The following is a 15,288-nucleotide window of genomic DNA, read 5'->3' on the forward strand; positions in this document are numbered from 1 at the left end:
AATTAAAACTTAAAATAATTATCAATACTATTACTTTTATTTTCGATATAAAAATAATGATCGACGATCAATATCAATGTGTAATCGAGGATGTTGACAACCATCTCAAATGTGCATGTGCATAATCCACCACGGGGAATCATCTTCGGTCATATTAAATCAAAGGAAAAATCCTTGCTGTTATGGATTAGTATAACAATAAAACCTTTATGACTCAGTGCTACAAGAACAATGTTGCATTAAGGATTATCATATAACAATAAAAACTGACATAGTGCTCCGAGAGCAATATTACATTTACACCAATATTACATTAAAGATTTAGTAATTGTACAAAATTCAACTCTTCAAAATAGTACATTTATACAATTAAAATTTTATTAATATATAAAAATATGATTAACACTTGAGTATTAAAAAAATAAAAATAAATATATATATATATTTTTAAATAATTATATATTTTTTATTAATTATGGATACAAATATGAATATTAAATAATTATGGATTATTTTTTATGAATATAAATATTAGGTTAATATTTACATTAATAATAAATTTGATAAAAATTATTTAAAAAGTAAAGTGATAATAAGCTTTTAAAATAGGGGTTTTTTATATTTATATAAAAAAGAAAAAGAAAAAATTGATACATGTTAAAGTTTATTTGGTGAACAATTTGCAATAACTCATCAAATTTAGAAAAAAGTAGCATAGAAAATTATATTTCAAATCAATAGTGTTTCTTTTCTATGTTTTACTCAAGGTTTTCATAAAAAGATCCAAAGACAAAGATATTTGAAAATAAATGCATTACTTGACAAAGAATTGGAAATATGGAAATAAGAATAAAAGTATTAGAATGAAAATAGTAAAAAGAAAACATTGGTTAAAGACAATGCATAATCTGCTCATAGCTACTAATCTCCATTATCAAAGAATAATAAAATAATAGAGATTGAGTAATCCAAAATATTTTTATTTTCATGAAACCACCACCTTCTAGGTGCTCCCAATTTCCATTTTTATAATATTATCAATTAAGCAATCCAAAGAAATTAGGAGAAACCTTGGACAAGCGAGAGCAGAGGTTGCTCTCCATAACAATGGAGGTGGCTTTGTAAAAATTACTCGTGGCTTCATTCTCCAAACGAATACTAGTGTAGAAATTATAACATTGATTCAAAGCACCGAAGGAATTATTTGAAAGAAGGGTTCAACAAAAATAATATTGGAGGGAGATGAATGTTGATTGTATACTATTTCGATGGTGGATATTGAAGCTTTTTTAGAAAATAACAAGGAGATAGAGTCGATATCAAAGGAAATTGATTGGATTAAGATGATTGGATTAAGAAAAAAAATGATAAATTTGGAAGGTTACAAGTTTGTTAATTTAAATATATAGGTTAATTTAGTGATTTTTTGAAAAATAAGATGATTTTTTGAGTTAAATTTTGTGAATCGCTTCCTCTGACTTTTCTATGTATTTTTACAACATAAGTAATAGAAAACATTTTTATTGAGTTTGAAAAATTTGTTATGGATGAAAATTTTTGGAAGAAAATTTTGAATGGTATTAGCATTGTCCAGTTTTAGGTAGACACTCCACCCATCATCTTGATTATGGTATTAGCATTGTCCAAAGTTTTAGGTGGTTAGTCCACCCATCATCGTGTGTATGGTATTAGCATTGTCCACCATTTCAGTTAGACACTCCATCCATCATCAAGCACTAGAAAAATTTATGAAAATCACATGAGTGTTGAGGATAAAAGGTAGTTGTTACAGGACAATAAAAAAATATTCAAAATTAATTAATATAAAGCTTTGGCCTGTGTAATTAAATATTCAAAAATATAAAAAATTTAGTAAGAAGGACAAAGAAGGAGAGGGTGTTTATACATGATGGAAAGACGTAATAAAAAATATTGAATTAAAATCTAGGAGTAGGTGTAAAAGATTAAAAGAAGATCTTGACATTCATAAAAGCAAAATAATATTATCGCAGAAGATATTTGGTAACTTTTTCAAATTTATGATAAGAACGTTTTATTATCGGACTTGTGAAGTCTGTCTCAGAAATACTGGTAGATGAGCGCTTTAATGGCGTAAAATTTTGAAATATGAAAGCTTCACATGGACTCATATCTCCTTGAGAGTGAGGTTTGATCATTAGTTTGTAACATAATTAATAATTTGATTGAAAAAATTTCATGTTTTAGAAAAGTCATCTATATTTTCATAATCTATCAAATCTACCTGTAATCTGAATAAAGTTGTCTATTTCTTTGACTTGGTCTGCTGACTGCTTCCTGTGTCTGGCCCTGTTAAACTGTCCATTAACGTTTTGGGATTTGGGTAAAAAGAGAAACTTCTGCTAAATTAGTTTGATCTCTCCACGTGGAATTTGGTACCTGTGGTCTGTACATAGAGTATGAAACGCCAAAGTAAGGTAAGGGTTGCTCCGAAACACACTTGAGTTTGGGAGTGTAATGGTGTCCAGACTTTCTCTCATAGGAAAATTATGATTAGTTTAAGTTTGTGGAATTTACAAAAATATTATTATTTAATTTTAAGGTTAGTTAGACATTAAATTAGTGTATGAGACTTTTTTGTTTGTGGGACAAGGGACTTATTTTGGAATATTTATTTAACTGCTATGTCTAGCTTAGCATACATACTCTAGCCCTCTAAAAAACTTACATACTCTACCCCTCCTATTTTGAACTTAAACACATGCTCTTAACCATAAGCCCACTCAAACTGTATAATAATATTAATTTAATTTTAATATTATTGTAAGGTTAGTGTATTTGTATAAATTAAGTGTCCAATAAAAGTCTATAGACATTTATTTATAAATAGATTCAAAATAAATTAAAAATTAAATAAAAAAAATAAAAAAAATAACTAAACAATAATTTTATTATTAATTAAATAATAATTTTATTAATAACTAAATAATAAATTTATTATTATTAAATAGTAGAAACAATTAATATATGTTAAACATATATACATTTAAAAAGCATGGAACTAGATTCTTAACTATGTAGATTTGCTCTTACTTTACCATGGATATTTAATTTGTAAATAGATTTTATCACAATACTATGGATTTTCATTACTACATACCAAAAACCAATAACTCGTTTTATATGACACTTGTTCATATAACAATTTTTTAATTAATCAATTTAATTAAAACCACACAATTACTTTGGAAAAAACTTTCAACTTTTGATTTATGTATTACTATGAATATTCTAGAATATTTTGTGGAGGTTAAATCTCTACCATCCATCTAATAATTAATGATAATTAAATTACTTAATAATTATTGATAATAAAACTAAAATTTTGTAAAGTTTTATTTCAAAATAAACACCCTATAATTAGATATTAAATTGGTGTATATTTTATTTTATTTTATTTATAAAATACAAAATCTTTATTTAATATTAATACCAATCCCATGACTTTGCAGGCCACCATGGCTGGATGCCCCAACACCTAATAGTCTATCCAGCCATCAATGGACACCTAATAGTCTATCCAGCCATCAATGGATGGAACCTGCCACTCCCAATTTTTGAGTCCTCTATCTAAATGATGCCACTACACCCTATCACGGCAAAGTGCTACTTGCCTCATCGAAGGCCCCAACCTTCAAGCTCTCCTATGGACCACGTCTCACAATGGTTCATACTAGATCCACTACTCTCTATAATCAAACACTTGTGATCCACATTTCTTCCATTTTCATAGTAAACTCACAATAAAACAATCTTGTCATATATCAAACTTTGAATACATGCCCTCAAACACAATCTTAGCCCCAATCAATACATCACCTCAACACAATCAACAACATATATATAAATCTGCAATACCATGGCAAATATGATATACAATATACCAAACATCAAACCTCCGACATACACGCTCTCAACACAAATACATCAACAACATAAAAAATATGACCACAAAAACTCATCCATGTCTCAACAATAGCATCCATACAAGACATAAACCACAATGCTACGTCCATATAAAATTTCTGCAATAATAAAACATGATAAGCTTAACTATGATCCCTTGCATATCCAATGTAAGAAATACAAATGTTCCATTGAAAACATGCTAACATCCAATCTTTAAGGTTCGCAATCTCCTCAATCAAATGTCTTCATAAACCTACATAAAACAATCACTGAAGCATGCACACAAAATTGCAATAAAATTGATCTCCTTCAACAATCTACTACAACTATTTCTCTCCTCACACCTTTGGATCTTAATGTTATCAATGCTTTCCAATACCTTACTCTTAGAAAAGAACCAACTTCTCCAACACTGAGGCTACCTCCGATAAATAGATGACCTAAAGTGATTAAACAATAATAGTTCATAGATACGGAGAGACAAACACTCTTGTCCATACTTTGGTACTTTTCTCCCTCACTCGATCGTCCATTTTCTTCATTCAATGAGAGACTTATCCTTGAATTAATCACCTTCTAGAATAACACCAACTCAAATCGACTCTAAACCATCAAAAACCTTGGGCAAATACCTTGGGAAATGTTCATGGTAAATTATGTGCACGCACAATTCGGAAATTCCTCTCTATAGCTATTGTTGTTGGGACATAATTAGATCCTAGAGATGATTGTCACTTGGATAGTATATGCATCCTAATGAAATTGCTACTATCTTTGCTCTGTGCATAATTGCCTCCTAGAGAAGGTGCCTGAGCACATGGAAAATCACCTCCTCTTTGCATAGAATGTTTCCATTTGTCTTTAATGGTTCTCCACCACCTATAGAGCTTATGAAAACATTAGGAATGCCTCGATAACATGTCATCAAGCCTCTGATCGTCATGAAAAATCTTCCAAGCACGTTGACATCAATTCCTAGGTTAACATCAATTCCAACACCATGAGGCCAACAATTGCATATTAATATGGTGGTAGTGGATAAGTTGAACAAGGCAATTCACTTTATAGTTGTTAAGTCTATGAATAAAGTAATTTATATAACTCAAATCTTCATGAAGGAGATATTTAGATTACACAGAGCACCTAAAAATATAATATCACACAGAGATGCCAAGTTCACTTCAAACTTTTGGAAATCATTGTTTGCTAGTTTTGTAACATTGCTAGCCTTTAACATTTCTTACCATCCTCAGACCGATGGCTAAATAGAGCGAGTGAGTAGAATATTGAAAGACGTGCTAAGGATGTATGTGATACATCAACCAAGAATGTGGGAATACTGTCTTCCATTGGTAGAATTTGCATACAACAATGGCTATCAAGAATCATTAGGAATTATTCCCTTTGAGGCACTTTATGGCAAGAAATTCAACACCCCTATCAACTAGGATGATCTAATAAATAGAGTAATCATTGGACCAAATATGTAACACACCCCCTTACCACCCTAACCTTTAAGAGGGGGTTATTGTGCTGATCTCACTCCCAATGTTCTAGTATGGAAATGGGGTGTAAATTTTTTGACTTTTTTTGAACTCCTCAAAATCTAGAATAGATGACACCATCACGTTCATCTCACCGAGATGATTCTAGTGATATACAATTTTGTCTCAAATGGGCTTCAAGATCATAAGTTATGGTTTCCCAAAGTTTCATTAACAAACCCTACGTACTACTCTTATCCTACCACATGGCACCCATGTGGTCTAAACGTGAAATATTACCCCACCTCCATATCATAGTTGTGGTATTCCATGGCCTTGTTCACCTCCCCTTAACATTGTAACTTCTATGGCCCCAACTAATCCAACGCGTATATATATACTTCTATGGCCCCACCTAATCCAACACACATTACATGCATATAAGTATTAACCCCTTCGTGGTCCCCTCTCTCTTATCCAACGCTAGTGGTGACTTCGTAATTCAATTACTATGATGCAAACCTGGACCCCCTGCCTTCGATAAAGAGAAGTGGAGGGGGGGGGGGGGGTTCCACTATCGTGTTTCTAGAGCATAGTTCTGCTATCACTAATCGATGGTCATGTTGTTTCTTAATCTTTGACGGCTAATATTTAAATGTGACCCCCCTCCCATTCATAACCTGGTAGGGTGTGGGGTTTCCTATTGGATTCTTGTATTCATTTCCTGGAAATTATCCATCACCAATTGTCTTTGTCCCATACATCCCATTTTCCTCCACTATCGACCCTAGCCACAACACCAGAACATATTCCTTGATGGGCTCATTCATGTGCCTAACCACAATTACGTAATAAGTTTCCACCCTGGGTTTTTCTAGCCCTTACCTAATGGGCATTTCCACCCAGTCCCACGCTTAGTCATCTGCATGTTGGCTAATCTTGAGTGTTGGCCACCAAAACACAATGCTATAACATGTTTACATTATGCATGGTTTATAGTGACATTGCGAAGTCCTGTCCTATGACACAGATATAAATTATGCATATACTTCCTAACCATACCAATAAGAAGCTACCCCATGGCACCCACATGGCGACCCAATCCACTAGGATCCTCTCGGATCCATGCCACCTTGGCTTATTCCATGTCACTGGATCAAGGGCCTCACATTGATAGAGATAGTTGGGGTTGACCCTCTCCATGAGGAAACACCTTGCGCACACTGTCACGGATCTAACCTCCTGACCTCTGTGTTGGGTGTGGAGTCTGACTATCTTATGTATTCAAAGGTATCGCTGCATTGGACCGTAGTTTGTAATGGGGGGGCAATGCTGCCCATAAAATATTCACTGCAGGGGGGTCTACGAGGGGGCGGCTGCGACAATTGGGAGCCCCCCCTGGTGGGGGGATCGGGGGCAGCACCCCTGAAGCTAAGAATAAATGTAAAATTTCCTTGTAAAATGTTGTAATTTCGTAGTCAATTTTGGCCATTCATTAGGCGGAGATCTCATGGTAGAAGTTATGTTTAACTTAAGTTTTTTTGCCCTAGAAGGCAACCCCTCACTATATATGAGGGAATTGTATTGCTTATATATATATATATATTCTGAGTGAGGAAGAGTGGGAGATTGAGAGCGAAGAGGGAATTATAGCGATCTGCTGTAGGTTGTATCTCTTTAGTTTACTGGATAATATAAAAGGAAGTACTGGTTGTTTCTCTATGGACATAGTCCAAACTGGGTGAACCACGTATATCTGTGTCTCTCTTGTTTTATGCATTTTCTGTGTTTATATTTCTGCAATATTTTATGTGTTCCATTGCTTTGTAATATATAATTCTCTAACACTATGACCATACTCAGGCCTCGACTACCCGACCTTTCTGGGCATCAGAGAGCTCGAGCACAATGATAGGATGAAAGATATACATATATATTTAACTTCATACACATGCCTATGTATGTACATGAACATGGTGCTATCTCCTTTGATCTTTGAGAATGCCTCAACCAACTCCAACTATATTTTTATATATATTACTCTCATGTAACACTATCCATATGTGCTTTTAGTTAAGTGAAAGTGGTTATATATTTTGAGCTTTGGTGCTTCTGACTGCGACTTACATATACATACACATTTATAAACAATAAACTGTGACTTAAAGTAGATAGGGCTATCCTTCCTAAGCTTTTTCAGTCATAAAAAGGCCAATCATGAAAATCATTAAAACACAGAGATCATTCCAACACGAAGATTCTACCCATCTTTCATGCTTGGGTAACTAGATTAATTTTCAAACTCATAAATAAACACAGGGATTAAATCATCCCTCAACATCTTACACATCTTATTAACAATCCTCATTCATGCAGGAAACACAATTTCTCAACAATTTCCTTAACATTGTAACAACATATTAAACAAAGACATGATGTTCACATGTAATATAATAAATATTTCAAGAATTTAGCTTACAACAACATGACAAAATTTTATGAAGTTCATAGAACATTCAAGGAATTTCAACCAATAATTTCAAGCACCAACATCTTACAACCATGCAACCTTTCTCAAAGCTATACATATATTCGATATGGAAGATATTTAATTTCGAAGCGCTCAGCTAAATGCATTCATTTACTAAAGACAAATGGCCAAACTGAAGGTAGGAATTTGATTTTCCACCCAACCTTAAACTCCCTCCAGTCAGAATCACTTGTTGTAGTCACTCTTGAGATGTATCCATGATCTAAGGGAAATCATATTTAGTATATTTAGAATAAGGTCACATTGAGATCAAGAGGGAAAGGACTACTTATATAATTAGGTGGTTTATCAACTAGTTACGTACAACACAATTAACAATACTGGGTGGTTTATTTGCTATGGAAAACACTCTAAGAGTGGTTTATTAGCCCAAAAGAAAGAACCCTAGGTGGTTTATCAACTCCCTCTTAGAAATCACCCTTTTACATCTGTCTTATCACTTGTTTAGAAATAACTTAGAGTTGTTTCTCAGCCAATTCTTGGCGAGCACTCATTCCCATATCCTTAGAATTTTCTTGAACTCTCCTCGGTCAAAATTTCATTTTACATGGAATTTCATTCCATCAGCTTGTAGGCTTTTTCAGAGCTCCCCATGCACTCCATCAAGAAGAATTCGAACCCTAGCATTGATGTGCAAATTTTTTATTTTTTTCCTAGGTGTCTCTTCATGCTCCTCTTGGAACCTTCCTCTAATTTTTCCAGATAACTTCCCATAAATTAAACAGTGGTGTCATCTGGCTCCACACATGCCTATTTTTCCTCTTCCTCCTTATATCATTGATCCATGGTCCAACTCTTTAGGCCATTACATAAGAATATATTTATTTATAATTCAGAGTGTCATTACAATACAAAAATCAGGGGGAAGTCCACCACAAGTGTCAAAAACCCCACCCATTTAAAGGGAACAATCCTCCGTGTTCGTATTAGCAAAAGAGAAAGTATAAAAGAGGTCCACAAATAGATGTTACATCCACTTATTCAACAAACAAAATATGAGTACAATACCTTTATTTTCTCAACCATTTCATAGGTGACTTCATAAGGTCCAAAGTGCTTCCATTGCACCTTGACCTATTCTATTGCTTGATTCCATAGTGTGATTTGGATGTAGTTGAGGATGCACAGTAGCTATGGTTGGAACCATTCTTCTGTTTCTACTTATATCACAAACCAATCAACAATGTGATTATTATCATGAACATATTTCTTATTAAGGAAACATGAAAAACATTGTTTGCTTTCATTATGGGTGGAAAGGCCAATTGGTAGTCCACTAGCCCCACTCTCCCCAAGATCTAAAATGGTCTACAATATTTGGGTTCCAACTTGGTACATGAGCCCTATTAGCGCTGCTACATAGGTTCGGTTTTTGAAGGTCAGAAATGAGCTCGGTTCGCTTGGTCATGCTTAAAGGGAAGCTCATGATGGGCACTTTCTCCTTTTCCTTTGCCCCGCTCATTCTCCCTTCATCAGTCCTAAAAATGATTAATTCCTTTATCGGATCCTAGTTTAATCACTATCACAGATCGCATCCATGTGTGTATAAAAGTCGCGCCCCTCTGCTTCCGCTGATGTGATATTGTGATGCGATCTGATCACAATTACATCCATGTGTGTATAAAAGCCGTGCCCCTCTACTTCCGCCGATGCGATATTGTGATGTCATCTAATCGCAATCGCACATCGCCATATGTAAAGGCCCAAAGAATTACCCAAAAAACTCGATCCAATGACTCCTGTCTCGCCCGATCACTCCTCCGTTGTCCGATTAGTTCCGCCTAGATCCAACAGCCCATGCTTATTCCACTCTCACTTCTTCCAATGTCCCTCGCCAAGCCATCTCCACCGTCTATCTGCCCGATCTGACGGCCAGTCTCTTTCCTCCATCCGACTATTCCACCCACTACACAGACCGCGTACCATAACCATTCCATGCTCCCGAAAGGATGAAGGTCATCAGTTTTCAATACCAGGTGCATTTCCTCCTCAACAACCACATTCAAGAAACAGTATGGCTGAGAAGGAAAGGGACATAGCACGAACAGACAAATACAATTAATAGTTATGGGACTTCATCCCATACGACACTCCAACCACCTAAGAGGATAGCAAAGTACCCGAGAAGATCAATTTTGTTCACCACAGCAAGCAATTGCACTCAGAAGTTCTGCCAGGTAGTTAAAGCGGGTTGTGATCCATTATGATCCCTCCACGTCTAGGATAGCATAACATTTTTGTAATAAAACTCTATATATACCCAAAAAAGAGATGTAATCAATGATGATGGTTGTCGTTTTGATGTAAGGTTCAACTTCTGGAGATTGTAACTACTTTGATACTTGTAGCGTCTCGTCTTGATTTTCAGCTAATACAAGCTTCTTTTGTTGTTAATTGCTCACTTTCCATTTCTATTCTGTTCTAGGTTGTGCTTGATAGACATTCTTCCTGAACTCTTGATGTTTAGCATTAGAGGGGCTGTCATCCCACCTCTGTGTTTGAATCTTGTATGTAGCAGTGAATCTGTCAATCAGGTTTCTTTTCACTTAGTGACAAAGAGCTGTCATCCTGTCTGTGCACTAGTGAATTAGATTTGCATACCTTTTTAATTGTTGCAACTAGCCATCACAGGGTCCTGTGCATCTGCTGGTGTGGTCAGTATTCTCCATATTCACCCAATCCTTAAACTGTGAGTAATTGGTGGTCTAAAGCCTTATAGTTTGGGGGTGTTCATGCTTGTCTGGATTCAAGCAAAGTAGGAATTGTTATCTGGCTTGAATATGCATCATTCCTTCCATTCATCCATTTCCAACATTGAGTTGAGTTTGTGATGTCTCACGCATCTCCGAGCTACAACCTAGGAGAGTTTCTTGGGGTGATAACAAGCCCAATTTCAATGAGTTTTTCTTTGGATTAACATGGAGATAAGCATGCTCTCTCACTTGAAATTATTTGTGAATTCTCTACTAGGCTATATAAATTTTCTGCCTAGCACGGGTTTCCTTAACTTTTGTCTGATATTCATCATTTACACTTCATTTCTTTTAGAAAATTTGGTCCAATAATTACTCTATTTATTGGATCATCCCAACTAATAGGGGTGTTGCATTTCCTTACATAAAGTGCCTCAAAGAGATGCATTCCCAATGACACTTGATAGCCATTGTTGTATGAAAATTATACTAATGGAAGATATTCTTCCTAATTTCTTGGTTGATGCATCACATACATCCTCAACATGAATTCTAATATTGAGAAGATTTTTCAACAAAAATCACATCATAATACATTTGTCAATGCGTTTTGAACCAACAAGTGTGGTTCATCGTCAGGACAAGTTGAAGAAGCAAATCATGGAAACAGTTTAAATAGAGAGAGAAGAATATCCAATGGCTATATTTGACTAGGAAACGACTAAATTTGACCAGAAAACGACTATATTTGACCAGGAAACTGTATTGGACCGAGGGATAGGGATACGAAAATTCAATTAATTCAAAAGATAGTTTTGTTAAATTTATTACTATATTTGATTAAATTTAAATGTTTATATTTAATGAGAATAAACTAATAATAGCTTTATTATTATTATTAAAGCTATATAGATTAAATACAAACTAATATTATTAAATAAATTAAAATTGTTTATTAAAGGCTAACCTACTTAGCTAGTTAGACTAAAATTATTTTAAAGTTATTAGTTAAATTCATTCATGAATTATTATTCATTTATATTAAATTTATTATGGGATAATTAGCATCATTCTTTAAATTCCTTCATTAAGGTGAAACTTATTATATTAATTATTATGCTATGCTAATAATCGACTAAGGCTTAATTTAACTTTATATAGTTAATGAGTATAAAATAATAGATTTATTGTTACTGTTAAAGCTATATAGATTAAATACAAATTAATATTAAATGAAATAATAAGAAAAATTAAAATTGTTTATTAAAGGCTAAGCTACTTAGTTAGTTAGAAAATTGACTTAATACTAAAATAAATGACCTAAAGAATTGAAAAGGTCGTAATTTCTTATTAAAATTATTTTAAAGTTATTAAGGAACTACTACAAAATTAGTTAAATTCATTAATGAAATTTTATTTTCTATATTAAAGTTAAAATGGGATAATTGGCGTCATTCTTTAAAATTACTTTATTAAGGTTAAAAATATTATATTAATTATTCCATTATGCTAATTAACTAAGACTTAAAAAGATTTTTACTACCTATATAAACAAATATCTTATTCTAATAAGAGAGCAAGTAATGTTAAAATAAAATTCTAAATTTTTATCAAAATCAAAGAGTAGAGAAGGGATAAAGGACAACACACGGTCCAAAAGATGAGAGAAGATCTCAATAAAGGAACAACACAAGGGGTGGGGGTAGAGGGTGGGCGGGGGTAGGGGTGGCTAGGAAGAAAGGGCAGGGATCCAACATATGCTAATCTTCCAGACGTCATCCCTATTGAGATTTCTCGACCTTTTCTTAATTTCTATGGCCTCTCTAAACTTCCAGTGATGAAAAGGGGAAATCTTGGCAATAACATGGGCTTCCTCAATGCACACATGATGCTTAATTTTTTCTGTGTGCTCTTCAAGTGCGGAACATCGGGTCCTCCCATGTTTTATGTTGGCTAAGTGTTCATGAATCCTTTGATTAACAGAGCACCCAGTCTCACCAACATTGGGGGTCCCACAGGAACAAGGAATAACATAGACACCTTCCATGTCCTTGGGGTCGATGGGGTCTTTAACAGATATAAGAGAGCTATAGATGGTGTTAAGGGGTCTAAACGAAGAGGGTACATTATGCCTCTTGAGGATTCTCACAATCTTATCAGTGGTCCCCTGGATGAACAGGAGATGAACCCCTGAGACCTGATCCTTAGGGTATTTCTTAACCTTGGGACCTTGGCTAGCTTTAAGGAAAGCTTCCAGACCTTGGTGCCTACTATAACCATTAATAACAAAAACATTAAGGAGATGGGCTTTCTTCTTCTCAAGGTTCTTATCATCGAAGATTATCAACGCACGAGTTGCTAGCGTGTTGAGAACACCTAGCTTTTGAGCAGGGAAATGATGGGATCTTGCATGAAGATACTGCTTAGTATGAGTTTTCTTCCTAAACACTTGGTGGGAGAAGGAACAGTCATCATTTTTTGAAATGAGAACATCCAGGAAAGGCAAACATCCATCATTTATAATATTCTATTCACGCTCTTTGTTTGACCATTGGTCTAAGAATCGTAAATAGTGTTAAAGGCTAGCTGGGTTCCAAAACCAACAAACAATAATTTCAGAAGTTTGAAGTGAACTTGGCATCTCTGCCTGATATTATCTTTTTAGGTACTCCATGCAACCTAAATATCTCTTTCATGAAGATTTGAGTTATATCAATTTATTTATGAGTAGAATTAACAACTATAAAGTGACCTACCTTGCTCAACTTATCCACTACCTTGATATAAATATTTGCATCTTCACTCAATATCAAAGTTTGGATTTTAAAATTTATAAAATTATTTTAAATTAAAATGTGAAGTTTGAAGGAAAAATTAAATTTTATAACATTTACAAAAAAAGAAAAGGAAAAAGAGTTAATTAATATGTTGAATCTTTAAATGAAATAAATCCTATATGACTTTTTATTATAATAACGAATTTACAAATCATGATATTGTTCCAATTATTTTTGTTTTATATAATAGTTTTTACTACATTCTCCTAAACTATTTTTATAAACGTATCGAGTATTTTCATAAAATTGATTGATTTTTTTTAAGTGGTTATACATTTTATGAATTTAGATTTTTTAGTTTGTTATTACTGGAATTTAGCCAAACAATTTTTATAAAAATTCTAATTTTGAATAAGCAATATTTTCTTTTAAAGATAAAAAAAGATTTGGAAAACTCTTATTTATAGTTGTGGAATGTTAATATCTATATAGACAATTCCATTACTCTATTTTAAAAAAAGCTAGTTTCCCTTATATCATTTTAAATAATAGAAAAAGGCAAATTTCTAATACATTTAAACAATAATATTCCTTAAAACTTGTCATTTAATCTATAATTTGAGATGTAATGTGCAACAATGTTGTTTATAGAGAGTCATTCAAGTTGTACAATCTATTGTCATAATAACAACTATTAAAAAATGTCATCATGATGCATTTCGTATGCTTAAATTGTGTATGGAGTATAATTGTGGAGTTAGATCTCACATCGACAAAAAATGACTAAATTGTTATGAATTTTCTACAATCACACTTAGGGTTATGTAATAACTCTATCAACATGAGTAATACATCATACATATATTTATAAATGAAAAAGGATGACCAAATCTGATAATCTTAAGTATACTGAATGAGAATAATCATTGCCACATTTCCTAAAATCAAGTTGAATTAGGCATGGTTTGACTTGGTAAACATGATCACTAGTGTTATTCATGTATTAAACTAGTTAAATTGGGTTAGCTAAATTGTTTCTCAGAGAAATGGCTTGTTGGCTCAAGTCATCATTGTATTCTTCATTATCATTTTCAATCCCTTGTGAGAGGTAACATCTTACCCAAAGTGCTTGCTAAGATATATGGGTCATTAGGGATTAAGAAATAAAAAAAATTAATTAAAAGAATGCTCAATGTACTTATTAACCATCGAGTTAACAAATAGTTCTTTCAAGTTCATTCTATTACTACAAAACACTTTGTACATTCTTATAAATGTGACAATACTTGAGTTATTAACAATAACCAATGTGGAACACACAAGAAAATAACCTAAGTAAGTAAAATCACCTAGATAAATATAGTACACTAGAAAATAATGAAAGAGGGGAATGATTATATTAAGTAATATCTCTAAAAACACCATGATTACAACATAAAAATCTCCTGGACTCTAATTTTCAATATGCAAGAGTAGGGAGGGGGTGATTATATTAAGTTCCAGGGGAAAAAAAAAGAAGGATGGATGGGAAGGAAATGCTTATATTAATTTATATCACTAGAAATATCGTGATTACAACATAACAATCTCTAAGTCCTTAGATGCAACTCTAGACAATAACAATAATTGTACCCAAAACTTCAATAATAATCAATATTTATATAGTATGTTTATCTTTCTTTATCCAACTAACTAACTCCAAAACAAGGTGAGACATTTTCATTTATATCATTTGCTCATAGGAGAGGATATTTATTCAATTGCTTTGCTAGATAGGCCACTCCTTGTGCCATGATGAAAACTTTCTAACCACTTCCTCAAAACAAAGATCACAA

This window comes from Pinus tabuliformis, chromosome 4_2, assembly GCF_031772625.1.
Source record: "Pinus tabuliformis cultivar Carrire ecotype Pingquan chromosome 4_2, CPIR1, whole genome shotgun sequence".
In the NCBI taxonomy this organism is placed as follows: Eukaryota; Viridiplantae; Streptophyta; class Pinopsida; order Pinales; family Pinaceae; genus Pinus; species Pinus tabuliformis.